Genomic DNA, 20,798 nt, shown 5'->3' with positions numbered 1-20,798 from the left:
GTAGATCTCTGTTGAGGAATTTGGGAGACCCAGATAGGGCAAATGGTCCCTGTACCTTCCAGCTCCCAGAGACTGCTACTGGAGAAAGTCAAGGGTCTTGGCCTTGGGGGTGGGCATTCAGGGTGGGGTTGGAGGCTGGCATTAGGGTTGGATGATGCTGCCTTGCCTTGGGTCTGGAATGCGCTCCTAAAAGCCGCTGTAACTGTCAAGCGTCTCATGTGGGGTGTACCTCGAGAGAACTGAGTCTGGGCACTGACCCCACTAGCTGCCCCTGGCTAACCAACCTGGCGTGGAGCAACGGGGCCTGGGGCTTACAGGAGAGACTGTGTGCAGGACCCTGCCCTTCGCCCCCGTGCCTGAAGGTCTGTACCCCTTACCCAGTTTTTCTCGAAGTCTGCTTCGCCCTGGCCCCTGCTGGACTGGAAGAGGGGGGATTTGGTTGTTTCGGGGAGCCCCTCTTCTGCGCCCCATGAGCTCCGCGGCTGCCCTACCTGCTGCCGACAGTAGAGGGGGCCCTCGGCCTTGGGATGGAGGTCGCGGCTGGCGGGCCGGGAGGCTGAGCGGGGGAAGGGCGAGGTGCGGGAACTTAGCAGAGGGGCTGCGAGCGGGGGCGGGTGGGTGCAGGTTGGGGTAGGAAGAGGGGGCTGGATAGGTGAACTGGGGAGGGGGCGGGACTCCTTCGGGAACTTTTCCGGCTCCTAGGGGCTTGCGAGCGCCACCGCCTAGGCGCTATATGCAAATGACGCAAATTACCATGCAAACCTACGGCTCTGTTCTCAGTCTACAACTTGGGTGGTTTTCTCGTCCCCCCTCCCGGCCCAGGCTTCCTCCCGGGGCGCACGGGGAAAAAGGCTCTGTACTCTGGGCAGGGACTTCCTTTCGGAGCTTCAGTTTTCCCCTCCGTAAATGGGGGTGACGACGCGGCTCTCGAACGCCTCGCCCGCGGGAGGGCTATAGGCGGACCTCGAAACCCTGTCGCCTGCCTCGAGGCGGGGGCTGGGCAACGCGACCCGCAGCGACCGTTTGGCCCTCGTCCCGTTCCCACGCCCCTTGCCCTTCTCTCTTTTGGCAGAGGCGGGAGTGCAGATGAGGCGTGACGTTGCTGGGGGCGTGGCCGGCGGTTGCTAGGCTCGAGGGACGTTGCTATGCAACGCTGGGGGGGAGCTCGTGTTGCTAGGCCGGAGTGAGAGTAGCCTGGACGCGGAAGGCCACCTCGCCCCTCGGTTTCAGTGGAAGGCCCCCGGCCTGGCCGGGGTCGCGACGCTGCTCTCCCCGCGACTTTCTGCGGGCCTCAGCGTCCCCGGCTGGACGCAGTCTCTGAGGGTCCTTCCGGTTCACACCCTCTGCCACTCCGTGATCCTCTGGGCTCCGGAGCGAAGAACCCTGGGTCTTTGTGCACGTGTCTATGCGCCTGCCTGTGCGGGGGGGCGGGGGAGGGCGGGTGTCGCTTTTGGATTTCCATAGCAACCGCTCCTGTGTCACCCCGTTGCTCCCAAAGGTTTGAGCGGTTGCTTGCACAAATTTACATATATCTGCATTAACATGGAGGCGGGGCCGGAACTTGTTTGGGTAACTATCCCTGGACAGTTCCCTTTGCTTCTCTCATCCCGTCTGCTGGGCACGTGGGCTGCGCATGCGTGGGTGTTTTGCTTGTCCGTGTTCTCAGATTTGGGGGTGAGTGAGCTGTCGATAGTGACCACCGGTTTCCTGCCCCCGAGACCCCTTATTGAACCATTAGCATGAATCCATCCAGGTAGACCTGACCGAAGCCACCCAGCTGCCCAAGCAATGCCAGGCCTTGCTGGAACTCCAGTACTGCTCTTTCTGGCTGTGTGGCCTTGGGCAAATTTAGTTCCCCTCTCAGGCTCAGTCTCCTTCTCTGTAAATAGGGACACTAATCCCTAGCTCACCGGGTTATGTGTGGTTAAATGGGATGCCACTGTCACACACACTTATTGCTGCTGTGGCACAAGTATGCACCCTCTCACTCCCTCTGTGGAACCCCACTCTTCTCGGGACCTAACCAAAGCAATCAACTTCCTTTGCAGCTCAAGACATGGCAACTAGACACCAGAAAGAACTTCCAGATGTCGGGGCAGACTGGATTCGAGGCACAGGATGGGGACTCTTGGTTTGCCTATTTGTCATTCTTGGAGGCTGGAGTCCAGGTTGGTGAGTGTGGACCCTGCCCTACCAACCCCCACACCCCTTCCATCCCTGTCTCTCTCAGGGACCTGTTTTCAGAAACCCTGCATTCCTGTCCCAAAGGCCTGGAGTCTGAGGTGGCTGCAGCAGTGGCAGCTGGGGTTTGGAGGGCTGAGACCAGAGCTGAGGAGGTGGAAGCCGAGGAAGTTCCCTCCAGGACTGAGATGTTTGGGGTGGAGCAGGGTTGGGAGTGAGGTGGGAGATTAAGAGCAGAAACTTTTCTTGGAGAGCCACATGTCTGTGCCTTTACCAGAGAGGACTGGGAAACACTGGGGCCACTCATTTGACCCTTCTGGGCCTCAGTTTCCCCACTGTAGACAATTGGGACTCCTCTGCTGTGACTTGGATGGAGGCTAAGAAGTCACTTCAGTATGGAGAACCCCCTCACTGCTGCAGCTATGTAACAGTGCCATGGAGGTAGGGAGTTCCCTGTTCTTGGGGCTGTGCAAGCAGAGACTGAGAGAGACTCCTTGAGCATGGCTGGGGTGGAGCAGCAGATCCCCTTCTGGAAGCTCTTGGTCTTGTTTGGACCCCAGCTGCTCCAGATAGCCTCCTCAAAAGCTGGGAAGTCCCTCCTGTGTCTAACTTCAGCCCTAACTGCTTTGGCAGAAGCTCCTTCTTGCTCTCCTTTATCCTAGTGTCTCTGTAACCCTAACAGCCTTGACTGCTGGGGTCAGAGGGGAGGCAGAGGAAGCGTTAAAGGGGGAGAACCAGTTCTACTCTATGTGGGTCTCTTAGTTCTCAATTAGGTTCAGGTAATTTAAAAACAGGGTCTGTGCCTATCCTGGGCGGAGGAAGGTTGTTAGTGATGGAGAGTGGGCTCCCATTAGTTGGTTGGTTGGCTTCCTGGAGGAGCTGGGACTGCATGAGGGCCATGCCTGCGGTTGTCACTCTGACTGCTGTATGCAGGACTTCAGTCTGCCGGTGGAGGGCAGTGGGCCAGCCACCTGTGCTCCGCAGGTGAGGGTTCCAGGGACAGGCTGAGAGCCTGGCGGTGCCCGGCTGGCCCGCCTGTGTCCCACTCTGGGGGCCAATTAAGTCTCCATCCCTAGCCGCGCCGATTAACGGGTAATAAGGCAGCAAACACCTGCAGCTATGGAGGCGAATTAAGAGCAACAGTCGGCATAATACACAACCCGATAAGTGAGCAATTAACAACCGGAGAAAGATTAATAGAAGCAATTATGTCCTACTCAGAGCTCTGTAAATATGACTGTCAATGGCTGGGGGATTCAGTCCAGTCTCACCGGGTCCCACCCGAGGCCACAGCCTCTGCCAGCAGGGGTGCCAGCCAAGCCATCTTGTGGAGCGGGGACCACGGTGCCATATACACATAGGGCATACACAGATATGCAAATGCACACGGAGACATGCATATATAGACATAGAGAGGTGGCCTGCAGAATGTAGTCACACAGATACCAAAATTCCCCGCTGTCACCCACACTCACATTCACACAGATGGGTTCACACAGACACATATAGGGCCTTCCAGAAATACACACAGACATACATAGAAAATTACCCACAGTATCACAAAGAGACACAAAGAGAGCCACACAGACAACCAGCGACACTCGCGTATACAAATTTAGATATGTAGACACACATAGCTTTCTACTCATAGGGTCACATGTGCATATGCCATTTGCCCTCCTTTGATGCCTACCTCACAGAGGGCTGTCCATAGTGGGTGCAGCAGAGCACTGGACCGAGAGGACTGGGCTGAGGGTGGGAAGGGACACATGAGGGATAGAAAGTGCATGAACATATAGGCAAGTATGTCTACATGTATGTGACTCTAAGCGTGTGTCCTTGCAAGAATGTGCTTTGTCCATTTATAGGTATGTTTCTGTATGTAAACACGCATGTGCCTGTCATCTGTGTGGCTGGATGAAATGAGTGTCTGCCATGATGTTTGTGTGGATATGTGTACCTGTGCTGTGTCCGGCAGATCTGTGACTTCTCATGTGAATATCTGGATCATGTGTGACGCTGCGCCAGTGCTCATGTCTGAGTAATTGTGTGACCATACTTCAGAGTGGCTTCACATGTGTCCTGTCCCTGACCTGGGGCAGGTGAGGGGAGTCACTCCGACGCTTCCTTGGGAGCCTGGGAGTTCTTCTGATGCCTGAAGCCAGAGTCCTGCTCCAGGGAATGGGCTGGCAGACAGTGGAGGATGCTCTAGGGTCCTTGGGCTGACTTGGCTTCCCTCACAGGGACTTCCAACCCCTCTAAAGAAAGGGACCTGGAGGCTCATTTCTCCTGATTGAAGGCAGAGCCAGGAATTCACTGAGCACCTTCCTCTTTTTTTTAAACATTTTTTAAAATAGAGACAGTGACTCGCTCTGTTGCCCAGGTGCAGTGCACCTTTCTCTTAAAGCCACAGCTCCAGTCCCCACTGGCCCAAGCCCTCCCCACCCCTGCCTCGACTCAGACCTTCTCATGGAAAAGCCCCGGATGCAAAACATGCACTCTGCCCACAGTCTGTGACATATACCATCCTGCGCTGAAAGCCCAGAGCATGAGGATACAGTCGTGTAGACACCAAGACACAGCCAGTCATGCTTATAACACAGAAGGTGCTGCTCAGCGTCACACCCAGACCTAGCCGCTGGGCACAGGCTTGTCACAAAGACAAAATCCCACACACCTGCACTCTCACATGCCCACACATCCATCACTCTCTGAGATGAGCCTAGTGCCAAGCCGGAGGGGCATCCTGTGACAGGTCCCCCCACCTCCCCTAACACAAGCCTGGCCAGATGGTGGAGGCTGACAGGCCCTGGGGGAGCTCTCCATCACTGCCAAGCCGAGGGCCGACAGGCGGGCACTGAGGCCTGGCTCTGCCAGAGCGGGCAGGGGTGTAAATAAGAGGGCAACGAGGATCACTGGTGTCTCCCCCCAGCCCCTCTGCCCAGACCAGGATGAGGCCTGCCCCACGGCCTCTCGTTCATACTCTGCAGCAGTGTGCCATCTGTAGGACACAGAAGGACCCAGACACAGGTGGGCACTCTCCCTCTGACAGCCACAGGCACAGGTGCCCCTCCCACAGGGAGGAGCCACCACCCAACCAGGCTGACATTGCAGAGTGCCCGGCCAGGCCCCTCACTCCCCTCTCTGCCTCCTACCACCTAACGGAAACAGACAGAAAACAGCGATGTTCAGGGAAACAGATCTGCGTATCCCAAAGCCAAAACATCTGCCCATCAGTCTGTTCTTCCACCAGCCAATCCAGCCTTCTGTTTGGCTTTTACTCAATCTTTGTTTTTCATTTATTCCTTTGTCCATTCATTCATTCAGCCAATAAGGACTGTAAACAAATCATCACATTCAGTCCAGAGACCTGGCTGCCTTCCCTCCTGGCACCCTGGCCTGGGGGTGCAGGAGCTGGGGAAGGAGAAAAGGGGGTTTGGGTTCTGGAGGGAAAGGAGGAGGAAGAGGAGGGGATCCCCATCCCCTGCTTCTTTCTCAGGCTCTCAAAATCAGAGAGAAGGTGCTGCTTCTGCAGCTGGAGGGAAAAAAGCCAAATCCCAGGATAACAGATAATAATAGCTAACACTTCCCCGGTGCTCTGTGCCAGGCACTGTTCTAAGTGCTTTACATGAATTAACTCAGTTCATCCTCAAAACAACTCTATGAGGCAAGTACTATTATTAACCCCACTTGGGGGCACAGGGAGGTTAAGCAACTTGCCCAAGGTTGAACAGTTTGTCACAGCCATCCCAAGTACTTAGAGAGCCTTGGACAAGAACACAAAAGGAGGCCCCCAGTCCCCCACCCCTGCCCTTCTCAGTCTACCCTGGGTTCCACCCTGCAGTGTGAGGTGCCTTGTGCATGCTCTGGGCACCCTGACACTCCAGTTGCCCCTCCACACTCCTGACAAATAGCCACCCGTCTGCCACCCTTTGGGCGTGAGGAGGCTCCATGGCCCTGGGAGCTGGCTTAGGGCTGCTTGGGCAGGGAATTCTGGGGTCGTGGGTTGGAGTTTGATCTAGAAGGGGGCTGGAGCTGCAGGTGGACAGAACCCTATAGACCTCCAAATTCCTCACCCCGTGCAGAAGAGGACCAAAGTGGGGTCCCAGGGCAGGGACCTTGGTTGCCCAGGTCTGAGCGTGACTGGTCTAAACAGGCACTCTCACTAAACCAGTGGGGGGAGGGACGGAGGTGGCTGATTTTTACTCCCCCACAACCGGCATCTCTGACCTTTACCAAATTCAGGCTGTTTCTACCGATGGGAATACTCTGTGCCCAGCTCCTTGCCGGGTGCCAAGGACTCTCAAGGCTGACTTGATTTTTATTTTTACTGTAAATTGACCAATTATAGTTGTATATATTTATGGGGTCCAAAGTGGTGTTATGACTTTTGCATACAATGTGGAATGATTAAGCTAATCAACATATCTATCCCCTCAAATATTTAACCTTTTTTTTTGTAATGAGAACATTAGAAATTTACTCTCTTCGTGATAATGACATGATTCTTAATCTTGTCACTCCTCCCACTCCATTCCCGCTTACATCCCCGCCCCTCCTGCACCAGGGATCAGGGAAGAAGTGGAGGCTCCAGGGTTTGGGTTGGGACCTTCTGCATCAACACAGCCAGCTCCCTGCCTCTGTTTCCCCAGCCCCAGGATGCCTGCTCAGTCTCTGGAGGCTTTTCCACACAATTACCCAGGCCAGGATTTTCGATCTCTGGTGCCAACCAGGCCCTTGTTATGCAAATATAGGCAAATGAGATGCAAACAGAGCAGTCCCAGATTAACAGAGAAATCCCCAGCAGCTGGAAGAGTCGCCATAAAGTCAGCTCACTCCAGTTCCCCCAAATCCCCCTCTCCCAATCTCTGTCCACCTGGGTCTGTCTGGTCCCTCTTGGTCCTTGTCACCACTCCTCTGCCCCCTCAGAAGCCGCCTGCTCAGACACGGGAAAGGTGTGGATGAGGGGGACACCTACACCCCTCACTCTTCCAGCTTGAGATCTCTGCCCCCTGTCCCCACTTTTAAGAGATCCAGGCAGGGCTGGAAGTTAGGGGAGGGGGCAGTGAGTGGGCTGAGAGAGAGGGAGACCTCTCCTTTGCCCCTGTAGAAGAGGACATTCACACACACATACACAAAATTGAGGGTGAGGGCAGCTCCTACAATGCACACACTTACACACGTGACACACAAGCCTCATACATGCCACCCTGCAAATCTGGCCAAGGTCCCCTTCCCCTGACACCATAAATCAAAGCACAGACATCCAGAGGCTGTGGGAAAGCAGCCTGTGCCCCCCACCCTTGGGGCTGGGAGGGTGGAGAGTGCTGCTGGCACAAGGACCTTGGGTCTGTGTGAAGACAGGGGGAGTGGAGGATCCTACCCAGGGCATGACCCCAGAGAAGGGGGCTGGGGTGTGTGAAGAAGCCGTGGCATGGGCGGCATGGGCGGTGCCCACCAGAACCCCTCTGGTATTCAGGCTGGTGTCTGTGCCCCTGGCATGTCCGGGGGAGCCTGGCCCCTGGCTGGCCCAACCAGCCCAGGCCCAACTTCTAAAAATAAGAGCCGAGAATCTAAGCCTCTGATTGGTTCTGCAGGAGCCTGTTGCCTTGGCAACCCCTTCTCAGAGGCCTCCCTCCCAACTGGGCTGCCCCGTTTGGTTGTTGGTCCCGTACCCATCCCCTGTGCTGGCCCCTCTGCCAGCCAGCCCTCTGTACTGTCCTCCTGGGGAGGGAGGAGCTGCTGGGGGTGGGGCACGGAGCAGGAGGAGGACCTTGGGGACTCTGGTGGAGCACAATGGCCTATGTGTGAGGCCTAAGCTAGGGGTGGCTGTGTCTGAGGCTGAAAGACTGTGGGGTTGTGACTGTGTGTGTGACAGGCCCATGTCTGACAGCCACTGGGTGTCCCTGGGTGGACATCAATGCCTGTGACTTGACTCTCAGAGCCCCTTTGGTGACTGTGCTCTATCTCCACTGTTCTGTGTCCCTGTGTGTGACAGTGTGTGCCTGTGTCCTGAGTGGGTACCTGGCCAAGGTCTTCCTGGGCATGCCCCTGCATGCTCCTCACCTCCTGGTGGGCTCCCCTCACCCTTGTGTGCCCTGCCTTCCAGGGCTGTAGGCTGACCAGTGCAGAGCTGATGGGTGCAGGGGTGCCCTGGGTGAGCCAGAGGTTAGTCCAGGTGTGGTGAGAGAGGTAAGGTCAACTTGTTCCAGTGTCCACAGCCAAATGTCAAGTAAGCCCCAAATCTGCCTATTTGGGGAAAATGGGAGAGGAAGCCACTCCTGAACCAGGTGCGATCTAAATCCCTGTGTGTGCTATAGTCTCAGCAGCAGGGCTCCCCTCCCCCACTCTGCCTCTCCACCAAGTCCCGTCAGACTCTCCCAGTCACTGCTTCAGCAGGCCCCTCCTCACTTCCTCTCCACTTTGCTCTTAGGGCAAAGTGCCAGTCCTCAGCCTGGCCTTCCACGTCCTCCTTGGTCTGATCTCCGCTGTGCTCTACCTGTTGCCCTTTCACCGAGCCACACGAGTTTCTAGAAGAGGCCAGGAACTTTCTTGCCTCTGTGCCTTTGTTCATAACTGTCCTAGCCTGCAACACTGATCCTCCCTCTGTGGAGTAAAGCTTACTCATTCTGGGACATAGCACAGCCATCACCTCCGACAGGAAGCCTTCCCTGACTGCCCCCTGGCCTCTGTGTTCTCATGACATCCTGGGCTGCCCCCTCCCCCTACACACACATTGCATGTATTTCTAATGATGTTTTCCCCTGCAAATTTGTAGACTTGGAAGAAACAGGGAAATATAAAGTTGAGGCAAAAAATCACCCATATTCCTCTCAGATTAACTCGTAGTTTATTTCCTTCCAGACTTTCTTTAAATGAATTGATTAAATATTTTCTTTATAAGATTAAGACCATCCTATGTGTACAGGTTTGTTTCCTCCTTTGTTTCACAGATCAATACAGTGAGCATTTCTCCAGGTTATTAAAAATTCTTCGAGAACATGACTTTTAATGTTTGCATAATATCTTTATGTATGGATGTATCATAATTTATTTAACCAACCCTCTATTGCTAGACGTTTATGTTGGTTGTGATTTTTCATAGTTATAAATAACGGTAATAAGCATCTTTGTACATGGTTCTTTTTTAACAGCTTTGGTAATTTTTTGGATTGAGTTCCTAAAAGTAGATTAATGGGACCAAAGGATCTGTCTGTTTTTAAAGCTCTTGAAACCACTACCCAGTGGCCTTCCAGAAAAGTTGTTTTAATTTACCCTTTCATCAACAGGGTCTCAGAGTGCCCCAGATTTCAGTTCTCACCAACTGTGCTGTTTTTAAAAAACAAAACAAAGCAAAACAAAAGCCTGTCTTAATTTCAATAGGTAAAAACTGCATTATATTGTTGTTTTAATTTGCATTTCTTTGATTACTGGGGAGGATAAACCTCTTGGATCTCTTCTTTTGTGTCATGCATTCATCACACTGAGCTATAATTATAATTTTACATCCTGTCTCTCCCTCACCAACCTCAGCTTTGAGGGCGGTACTGGACTGGGGCAGAGGATGTGTTTCTAGAGTACTAGATGGATTGAATTGAGGACTCTGGCTTCAGCCTGGGCTTTGGCATTGGGCAGACCTGGGGTTGAGCTCAGTCCTGAGACTTGAACTTGGGCAAATCACCTCTCCTCTCTCTGGGCCTCAGTTTCCTCCTGTGTTAAGTGGGTTTGGATGAGGATTAAACACGATGAGGAGTGTGAAGGGGCGTGTAGAGGGCTGTGAGCAGCAGCTGTTGTTTGAGGGCTGGGAGGCAGGGTTCTGCCCACGTTCAGGGACTGGCTTTGCTGGAGAAGGAACGTGCAGGGATGGCCAGCTCTTCCCTCCTAGAGACAAGGTGGTGTCCAGATGCCTCCTGGTCCAGAGGTGCACAGGAGCTCAGAGAAGAGTGTCCAGGCGAGCCTGGGAAGGGCCATAGCAGCAGACAAGCCTGAGTTCAAGTTCAGCTGAGACCTGGGGGCTCCTGTCCTTGTGTAAGCCCAAGAGTGGCTCTGTTCATGTCTGGTAGGGTTTGTGTGTTGTGGATTATTATCCACGCCATTGCCTGGTATGAGTTAAGGTGTTCACTGAACAGAGAAGGAGAGCACCTCTGCCCTGGTGGCACAGCCTCTCTTCTGGAGAGTGGCCCTCTGCCACAGGGAGCATTTTGGTGATAAACCCCTGCTGGGGCACCCTCACCCACTCTGGCTCAGGACATGTTCCAAGGCTGACACGCACAATTTCTCTGCACATTACCAACCTAATGATACTGTCATTTGGAGTCTGGAAATGAGGAGAAATCGGCTTTTTCTCGGTAATTAATGTGAGTGATGGGCCTTGAGATGGAGTAGCAGCCCCCCAAGTGAGAGCCTAGCTCCCGGGAAAGTCAGCCAGGTCATCCCCCTGCCTCCGGAAAGGTCTGTGTTCTACCCCTGGCCTGTCGTTGGCTCTCCCTTGGATAGGCCAAGCCCCCTCCTCTTCCCCATTGGTCATTCCTTTGGGGATCACTTCAGGGACTGGTGGGCAGGAGGTTCCTCCTTGAGTCTGCCCACAATCCATGCTGCAGTTCAGTCTGTCCCGCCATTGCCCTTATGAGAGCTGCCTTTACTTCTGGGAGTCCTTAGCTGCAGGGGCTTTCTTTACATGTTTATTGAAACCAGAGGTGAGGACCCCTGGGTGAGAGTGGGTTCTGGCTCTGTGAGGCTGTGGAGGAAAAATTCTGAAGGGGATGAGCAGAGCTTGGCTCTAATGGGTAGAGCGCTGGAAGCTACCCAGCCTTCCTTTGAAAGAGAAGCCTGCCTCAGTTTCCCCACTGCTCTCAGGGGAAGATGTTATTCCACCCCTTTGTCTTCTCTATTCATTCACCTGGCTGAAGGAGAATCAGCTCTAGCCCCTGCCCCTGAGCAGCTCTAAGCCCAGGACAGGCAGACCTTGATACAAAACAGCTGCGATAAGGTGACCAGCGACACAGGAGACTGAGTTTACAAAGAGAGCCCAGAGGAGGAAGAATTGGCGCTTCCTGGAGAAATCCGGGAGGCAGTGGAGGGGGCCTGGGAGGAGACATTTGGTAATAAACAAGGGGTGTTGTGGGAGCAACCAGGGCAAAGAGAGCGGCATGGTCAAAGGCTTGGAGGTGTGGAAGAGCCTGGCATGATCTGTAAATGTGTCTAGTGCCCCGGGCACCGGGTGGATGTGGAGGCAGGAAGGGAGGGAAAGCTGGGAGGTCTGCAGGGGCCAGATGGTGAAGGGCAGTGATGCCAAGGTAGGAGTTGGAAGTTTGCTCTGAGAGGGCTGGGGAGCCATTGAGGGTTTAAACAAAGGAGGAATACGGTTGGGTTTGTGCCTTAGGGTTGCCCCTTAGGGAAGATGTGGTCAGGGAATGGTGGGGTGATAGGACTGGCAGCTACTGCTGTGGTCCTGAACAAGGGTGGCAGGTTCCAGAGATGTTAAGAGGGGAGACCAGATGGGACCCACCCAGGAAAGACTGTAGGTGGGATGGGTAGTGCTGGTGACCCAAGATGAGTCTCAGCACAGTCTCTTCCCCCACCCTGGATCCTCAGTGGCTCCCAAAGCCTCCAGGAGAACGTCTGAAATCCCTGGAATGACGTTCCCAATCTGGCCCTATATACCTCTGTGGCCTCAGCCCCACCCCCCATCTTCCTGTACTGGTTTCTCCTTTAGCCTTGAGCTCACTGACTCATTGCAGCATCCAAGCCTTTGTTCATGGCACTTACTGTCCACCTCCCATGCAGTCGTCCCTCCTCCCTGCCTCCCCTACTCCTCCTCATGTCCGCAGTGAAGCTGCCCTCTGCCCCCACTTCCCCCTCCCTCCCTGTCCCCTACACTCTTCACTTAGCACCATCCTAGGCCGACCACATCATCAGCAAAAACCGCTGCTTAAAGATCCTAAAAGGAGAACTGTGGGCTTTGGCCCTGGTCAGGGGCCCTGGTAGGGCCAGGCCAGGGAACAGCCTCCTCTGCAGCTTTCTTTCCTCGGCCAATGGAGCTGTCGTGATTGCTCCAAATTAGGCACCAATTTGCCCGTGTAATTGTTTGCTAATTGGCATGAAATCCTAATGTAATTAGTTGGGCCCCTTATCGGGGAGCCTGGGGAGCCAGAGGCAGTGGGGGGCCGCGGGAGCAGGGAGGGTCTAGAAGGCTGGGGAGATGTGTTTGCAAGAGGAGGCGTTAGGGCTGAGACAGGGAATGGTAGAAATTGCAGAATCTCCCGGTTGACAGTCTTTGGAGAGGCTAGCACTTGCCGACCTCCTCACAGATGAGGAAACTGATGAGGGACGGGGGAAGAACCTCCTGAGAGCTGGTGGCAGAGCTTGGCCAGACATCCAGGTCACCTGTCCACAGCGAGCATAGCTATGGCCTGGCTGTGGGTCAGGGTGGCATGGCCCATGGCTCTCTGGCATCTGCTTCTAAGGAAAGGAGGCAGAGAAAGTGCACGGGGTGTGGGGTCCAGCGCATGTTTTGAGTAGGAAATGCGGTGGAAGGACGGCCTAGGCGGGATGTCAAATGGTTAGAGCTGGAGGAGCAATGGGAGCAAACAGGAAGCGCCCAGAGCTCCTCCCTGGGGAATGACTAGTGCTGAGAGGGAAGATGGAGCGTCTGGAAAGCCTGGCTTTCCTCCCCCTCCACCTACAGGCAGATACCCCCACCCCCAACCCCGGCTTCTGCCTCCCCCCATCTCTGGAAGGGTCTGGAGAAGGTGCTAGAGCCAGCTCATACCAGCTTGGGAGAACTGATTGTTAAGTTTTTAGCAATGTTGCTGGCCAGTTGACTTCATGTTGGTAATTTAAATTGGCTGTCATGGGAGGATTTATACCATGGAAACTGGCGAGTTCTCCAAATCAGGGCTACTCCCACCCGCAGCCCGTGGTTGAGCAGTGCCAGCATACATCTGAACCCCTCTGATCCTAGTGAAATAGCCCAGCGCGCTCAGCCAGCCGGGCAGGATCGGGAGGAAGAGCAGCTGGTACCAGGACCATTCTGGGAATGCCATTTTCGTCACAGGGTCCCCACCCCCCACTCCCCACTCCCCATCCCCAGCAGCCAGTCTCCCCAAAATTGACTCACGCGTCAGGTCGCTCCCTCTTCCCCTCCCTGATGGTCCTCTGCGTCAGTTCCCAGGGTTCCATTCTCTTTCATCCCTATCTTTACCCAAATCTTTCCTGTTTTCTGGTCCCTGTCTCTGGCTGTCCTGAAGGCACCTCAATGCAGCATGTCCAAAATAGAAATCATCGACTTCCCACAAGTCTTTCCCCATCTGAGTAAATGGCACACTCCCCCTCAGGGCCTTTGCACTGGCAGTTTCCCCTATTTGAACAGCTCTTCCTCCAAATATCCCTCACCTCCCTCAGGTGTCTGCTTTGCTCAGATGTCACCTTCTCAGAGACCTCTACCTTGACCACCTCACCTAAAATAGCCCCGTCTGTCCCATCACTCCCGTCCCTCTGCCAACACTTTCTCCTTCTTTGCACTGATCTACACACGCATTCCACGTGCTCATGCATTTGTGTCTGCCGCCCCTCGCCCACAGCGGGTAAGCTCTACGTTAGCACAGCAGTTATGTGATCGGGTTCTAGAAGTTTCTTGGAGTCCAAGATTGTATCTGTTTGACTCATTCAGGGCTGGACACTTCCAGTCAGCTCTCAATAAATATTTCTTAAATGAATGAATGAACGAGCTGTTAGCCGGTCCCCTTTTTCGATCTTGACTCCTCCAATCCACCTTCTGTTTACCCCAGTTGTTTCTTAAACAAACTTGACTGATTCATTCCTGTCTAAAACCCTTCATGGAGCTCTTTTGCTTTCAGAATAAAATCTACCTCTGGTTTCCGCTTGCAAGGCCCTCAGTGATGTATTTCCAGCCTGACCTCTGCTTCACACATCCTCCCCCAAACACAACCTCTCTGTCACACACACACACACACACACACACACACACACACACACACCCTTCCCCAACACGCAATCTCTCTCTCACACACACAGCCATGCACGCAGCCTGGGGATACTATTTCTGCCTCTTCTGGATGACGTTCCCTCACTTCTTAAGTGGTCTTGCATTCTCTGACTCATTTCTATCTTTCCTTCCTTCTGTCAATAAATGTTTCTGGAACAGACCCTCGGTGCCAGGCCCCTAGCTGAGCCTTACTGGGTGGAGTCGGCCCACACCCCTTCTCAAAATGCTCCCAATCTGGCAGGGGAGGAGGCCCTGAAACCATCACTCCATCTGTAGTACCTCTCGTCCTTTGGGCATCCTGGCATCACCTCCCTGTGCCCAGCCAGGTCCCTGGCAGGCCCCCGTGAAGAAGCAGCCTCTGGCTGTGGGATGGCAGCTGACGGGAATGACTGGATTTGGGGTCTGCCCCTTCCTGCCAACCCTTGACTGAGAGCTTCTGGGAAGTGGGGTGTGGGGTGAATCAGCTCTGGGTCCCCAAGGCCAGTAGAGGGGACACTGACTGACTCAAGGCTGCCCCTTTTGTCCAGGACTTCTGAGTCCTGGCCAAGACCCAGGGAGGGGTGTTGCAGTGAGTGTGAGGTGTGCACGCAGACTTGCCCGAGTCTGGGTCGGTGTGTGTGTATGCACCCCTGGGTGTGAACCCGGGGGCCTACGCCCTGAGCCTGGTGTCAGGGGCGTGTCCCAGACTCCCGTGCATGAGTGTCTGTGTGCTTGGGAATGTGGTGAGTCTGATTAGGGCACGTGAGGCATGTGCCTGTTCAGGGATGGTACTGCCTCAGACCCGGCAGTCCTTCCTGCACTCTAGCTCGAGTCTGCAGCACAGCCAGAAGACTGCGAAGATCTCACAGCTGTGCAGGCCCATTGCCCAAGACGGATGAGCTGCCCCCAGTGCCCTCGGCAGAGAGAAAGTGTGAAACCAGTGCTGCTCTGTCCCTCCCGCTAACAGCCAGTCCTCTCCGGCTATTGCCTCCCAAGAGCCCATTGAGCGCCTGCGGGTCAGCGGCTGGGGCTGCTGGGGGAAGGGGCAGGTGTGCCCAGGGCTGGTGGCGGCCTGGGCTCCCTGGGAGGAAAGGGAGGGCCAGCTGGGTGCCAGCTCCCAGTGCAGGGCAAGGGGTGGCACGGGGACAGTGAGGGGCGCAGCCCGCTTTGCCCACCCGCTCCTGCGTCCCCATGCACTGTGCCCCTGATGCACACTCACACACACATACAGCTACACACTCACACAGACACACCAGCACGCACAGGTGCCAGCACTGGCAGAGACACACAAGGACACAGACACCCAAGCACATAAGCACGCTGACACTTGCAGACACACGCAGCAGCTGGAACATGGGTGCACAAAGGCACAGACACACGCATACAGATTTGTCCCCACAAACACACGCCCACAGACTCAAATACAGGCAGGTGCAAACGGCGGCCTACAGGTGCGCACAGACACCCTGACACGCCCTCACGCCCGCGGACGTCCACTCGATGACACAGACACCGAGCACACAAACACACTGGCGCACAGTCACACACACGCACAGGGCCTGGAGCATGGACACACAAAGACACAGACACGCTCATATAGACTTGGTGCTAAAAATACTCGCAGACGCAAACACTTGCCCACAAGCGCATAGACACACCGGCAATCTCTTGGGCGTTCACGCGGGGAGCGAGCCACGAGTGCTCACGCTCACTGACACGCTCGCAGCCCACACAGGAGTCACAAAACACCCAGACACACACCACACACGCAGGCGTGCATCCACAGACATGCTGGCGCCGCACACACAACCACACAACGCAGACGCACTTGGGCCCCAACTGTCTTTGAAATTCAAATCCGCGCTCCCTTCTGCTGCTCTGCAGCCCAGCGGCGGCAGCCCGGTGGCCCGACACCCCCACTGCCGCCGCCTGCTCAGGACGCCTGCCTGCCCCGAGCGGAAATTAAAATTCATTTCAGGGGAGACCCTGCGCACAGTGCGGGCGCGGGGTGGCATCGGTGGCAGGGCTCTTTGTGAGAGGGCGGGGTGGGGGACACTGTGGAAGAAGAAACCTGGCTCCTTCCCTGCGTGTGACCTTGACCCAAGGGTCGCAGGAGCTGGTCACGCTGGTAGGGCATGGAGAGCATGGCTGAGGATTCAGCCTGGGAGCGGGAGAAGCTTCCAGGAAAGGGGTCCCCAAAAGTCCCCAAAGACAAGAATCACAATGCCACACATACAGGTCTGCAGACACACACTGCACGCTGCTCCAAACCCCTCACCCAGGCACACGTATGTGACACCCAGGCTCACAACCACTCAGAGACACATACCAAATGTTGTCATGCACAGATCTGCCAGAAGCTGAGGGCCTGCCAGTCCCCAAGCACATGCAGAGACACACATCACAGGCTGACACAGACACATGCCGAGCACTGACAGTCACACTCAGGCCTGCAAATGCCATACACCCTGACTCACTAAAGGCACAGTCACACAGGCCTGAAAACACTTTCCCCTGCACGTACACACACACACAGGCGCAACCACACACTGAACACAAGGAAACACCACACTCTGCACACAATGACACAAACACTGCCCTGTCCTCACACCACACATTCACCCGGACACCGAGTGGGTGCACGAACCCCAGCAGGACACATGCGTATGCATTCTACCCCATGTACACACACAAACAGAAAAAGAACTGCATGAAAACGCCACATACCCTGCACACAAAGACACACACGCGCACACACAACAGAGATTCCAGAGCCAGGTCCGGGCTCCTGACGTACAAAGCCTAGGCAGACACACAAAACCTGCACGCAGGCACACCATATACACACACAGACTCTCCCCCTACACATTGACGCACACAACCACCTACACGTGTACCCGAGCTCAGCCCCACTCACTCCCACTCCGACACGCAGAACGCTCGCTGGGCGAGGCCCTGCAGGGGCCTCCCCTCCAACCGCACGCTCAGAAGCCTCCTCCCCCTGCACCCCTGTCCACGGGCCTCATCCCAAGCCTGGGACCCTCAGAGGTCAGAGTTGTGCCAGGGCTGGCCGTGAAACAGAAGACTCCTCCCCCATCCCCCACCTCCACCCCGCAGGCCATGATTGCTTTACTGTCACAAGCGGTGATGTGTGTTTAAGAAGGATGGATGTCCCCGTGGGGTGTGTCCGCATGGAGTCTTGTCAGTCAGGAGTGTGGTCTTGCTTGCCAGGGGGGAGTGTAGGTGTCAGTGGTCCTATACCTTGTTCTTCTCAACCCTCTCAGCAACTCTGTTTGTTTCCCCCAAAATCTGAGTCTCCGGCCTCTTCTTGCAGGGGCCAAGCCCTGGGGGTCAGACCTCTCCCCCGCCCCTCCCCTGCACCACCATCTTTTACCCTGAGGGAGCTGGTCTTCTCTGAGAGATCAACTCTAATCCCGAAATAAATTGTTTTCCAGTCGGTGCTGGGGCTGTCCTCTGGGGGTGGCAGGGAGGACCGGGAGAGGCAGGACTGGGGCAGGGCCTCCAGCAAACACAAAACGAGGTGGAGGCACAGGTCCTGTCTCTGCCGTCTCTAATCCAGCTTCTTCACCTGTGAAATGCAGGTAACCACACCAGTTTTAGGGGCTGTCCTGAGGGCTGATTTTAACAGTAAGTCAAAAGCAGCTGGGAAGTGTCGGACCCACAGAGGGGCTCGGCAGGATGAGCTGGTCCCTCCAGACCTCTAGGTCATCCTGCCTCCCCCCGGCCTGCTATGCCCATGTGTCTTGCTTGGCACGAGCCCAGTTTAGCAGGATCCAGGTGGCACAGAGCCCAGGAGGAAGGACCTGGAGCAGCCCAGATGGTGGGAACACAGTGGCCCCCCACTGCCCCTGTGCCCTGTGCCTGCTGAGGGATTCCCCTCCCCCTCCACCCTGGCAGGAAGCTGGGAGCAGCTCTTCCGAGGCATCCCCCCCCCCCCCCCCCCGCGTGTCCACCAGCCTCAGGGTGTGGATACAGGGTATAATGCTGTCATCCCTGGCCGTCTGGAGTGGCTGCCAGGGCTCTTTGACCTTAAGGCCTACAGCAGGGGAGCGTGGGATTAGACCTACGGGAGAATTTACCAAGGAGAGAGCCTGGGCTGCCTCCTGTGAGGGACTGTGTCTGACCTCAGCCTAGAGCAGGAGCTGATAGGACTGATGAATAAGCCGGACGGAGCCCCACTGGACCAGAAAAACGGAGGGGTGTCCTGGGGTTGTGTATATGTGGTTATTTGCACACTTGCATATCCCTGCCCAGTGTGTGTGTCTGTGGGCCAGGGGCTGTGTCCGTGTGCAGGTTTGGGTTTATCTGTGCACGCAGGCGTGTGCATATGTGTGTTCACACAGACGTGGAAGGCAGGAAAGGAAGAGGAGCTTCCGAATAAGGAGAGGAGGTGCTGCAGGGACGGAGATCAGACTCATTTTCTCTGCAGGGACCCTACACCCACACCGTCCCTGTCACACTGGCAAAACCCTCAGCTCCTACTGCCTCCTCCTCTGCAATGATCTCAGAAGATAAGAGCTCCCTCTGGAAAGGCCTCTTCCCTTCATGGGGGTTTTGGGGGTCGCTGGGAAGGCGTCATAGTCAGGGCCCCGGTTCTGAGTGATCTCCATGTCCCTAGAACCCGGAACAGCCCTCAGCCTTGCGTAAGTCTGAAAGGGGCCCACATTCGTCCAGACGACACCTCCCCGGGCGTGGTCCTGTGTGAGCCGCTTCACCTTCATCATCTCTCGTGACCCAACTCTGCTAGCTGGGATCATTATTTCCATTTGACAGAAGAGAAAATCGAGGTTTGGATGCTATAAATGACCTGCCCAAGGTCACACAACTAGTGAGGGACAGAGGCAGGAATCCAGATCTCTATGGCCCTAGGACATGAACTCTTTCTGGTTCATCACGAGGGAAACTGAAAACTGTTTTACTGGACAAGCACCAATCGAGGGTCACAGCCTGAAAGCGCTAAGAGGGCAAGGTGCCTGCTTGCCCTTTCACCTTCCATTCACCCAACAAACAGTTATTGAGTGCCTACCTGATACCTACCTGGGGCGAGGTGCCAGGGGATCCAGCTGTGAATGGGTGGACAAGGTCCCTGCCTTTGTGGAACTCACAGTCTGTGGTGGGGGGAACAGGTGACGTGTATGTAAATAAACAGCATATTTTCAGAGTGTTGAGTACTACCAAGGAAATCTAACAGGGGTTTGGGATAAAGTGACTTGGGGTGGTAGGGCTATTTTAGAGGTGTGTCAGGGGAGGCTTCCTGGAGGAGGTGATATTGGAGCTGAGATCTTCTCAGTAAGAAGGAGTCAGCCATGGGAGTTGCTGGGGGAAGGGTTTGGAGTTTTCTAGAACAGTGGGGAGACCTGTGTGACTGGAGCACAGTGTCGGGGGAGTGGAGACGGGTCTATAGTGGCTGGTAGGGGCCAGACCACGTAGGCCCAGAAGAGCCCTATTGCTCAGTGTGGTGGGAAGCCATCGGAAGGCTTAAGAACAGCCTGAATGGCTCAGTGTGCTCAAGGAGAATGGAATGGGGTGGGAGAGATAGGAGGGGGAGCCCAGAAATTAAAGGACAGTCTGGGCACTGAATGATGGTGGCTTGGATTTCCATGTTGATGTAAAGAGCAGATAGATTTGGGATATTTTTGGAGGTGGAAGCAACAGGACTTGCTGATGGCCTACATCCCAGTGCCTAGAACATAGTAAACAATCAATGAATGTTTGTTGAATGAATGAATAAAGGTCCTTTCTTGGTGCCAGGCTTTGTAAACACTTGTGCGCACCCTCCAGTATGAGGCATGTACGTAAAGATCACCCAGGATCCCAAAGGGCTTCTCCATCCCCTGCCCTACATGCCAAGTGCCAGAGAAGGCAGGCACTGCCCACATGAACTGCACACAAACCAGGCATTGACCTTCTGGGAAGATCTGGCCAGGGAGCAACTACTCTTCCCTTCTCTCCTCGATCTACAGCAACAAGAAAATTATAAACACCCAGCCCAGATTGTTCCAGGCTCCTAACCCATTTGGCATCTGCAGCAGGAAGGATGGAAGCTAGACATGAAGGACTTCCCATAGGCAGAGAGGGCCAGTCCACCTTTTCTAGGATAGCCCTCTAGGATCTGTGATGTTCAGAGCTGTGAGGTATTGGTCATCATATGTGCTCTGGGGCAGACCCTGGTGACAAGATTGTCACATGGATTTGGGTGTCTTTGGGGACATGTTACCTGCTCTTGATAGGTGTCTGGGGTAGAGGAGGGACGGAAGGAGACCTTGGTACCCAGAGCTTTGGGTGGCACTGGAGGTGCCTGGCTGAGTGGCAGTGGTGGGCAGGGCTGAGTGAGGGGCACTTGTAGGTCCCACTGGCTGGAAGGAAACCTGCCTAGGCTCTGGGCCAAATAAATCATTGGGAAGGGAAGAAGAACATTTTCTCATCTGTTTAAAGGGCAACGAAGCATAGCAGCGGCCAGCCCAGCGGGAGGCAAGGCTGAGGCCAGGCGGGTGAGGCCAGGGCAGCTCCCTTCATCAACACACCATCCTCTCCCGAGCTGCCCACTGGCTTAGGCTTTGAGGGCTGTGTTGCCTCCCAGCCGGGCCATTGATGATTGTTATTGTTCACA

General features: G+C 55.1%; 1 long non-coding RNA gene across 1 annotated transcript; it reads left to right on the top strand.

The window, feature by feature from the left end:
• The first annotated feature begins 1,183 nt into the window (after positions 1 to 1,183).
• LOC142863054 (uncharacterized) lies at positions 1,184 to 20,710 on the top strand. The gene is made up of 3 exons (XR_012913942.1): positions 1,184 to 1,569; positions 2,049 to 2,172; positions 20,624 to 20,710. It is a non-coding gene; the product is annotated as an uncharacterized LOC142863054 (long non-coding RNA).
• Positions 20,711 to 20,798: the final 88 nt, after the last annotated feature.

This window comes from Microcebus murinus, chromosome 2 (assembly GCF_040939455.1).
Source record: "Microcebus murinus isolate Inina chromosome 2, M.murinus_Inina_mat1.0, whole genome shotgun sequence".
NCBI classification, from domain to species: domain Eukaryota; kingdom Metazoa; phylum Chordata; class Mammalia; order Primates; family Cheirogaleidae; genus Microcebus; species Microcebus murinus.
The sequence above is the reverse complement of the archived record's forward strand: the minus strand, read 5'-3'. Positions and strand labels throughout refer to the sequence as shown.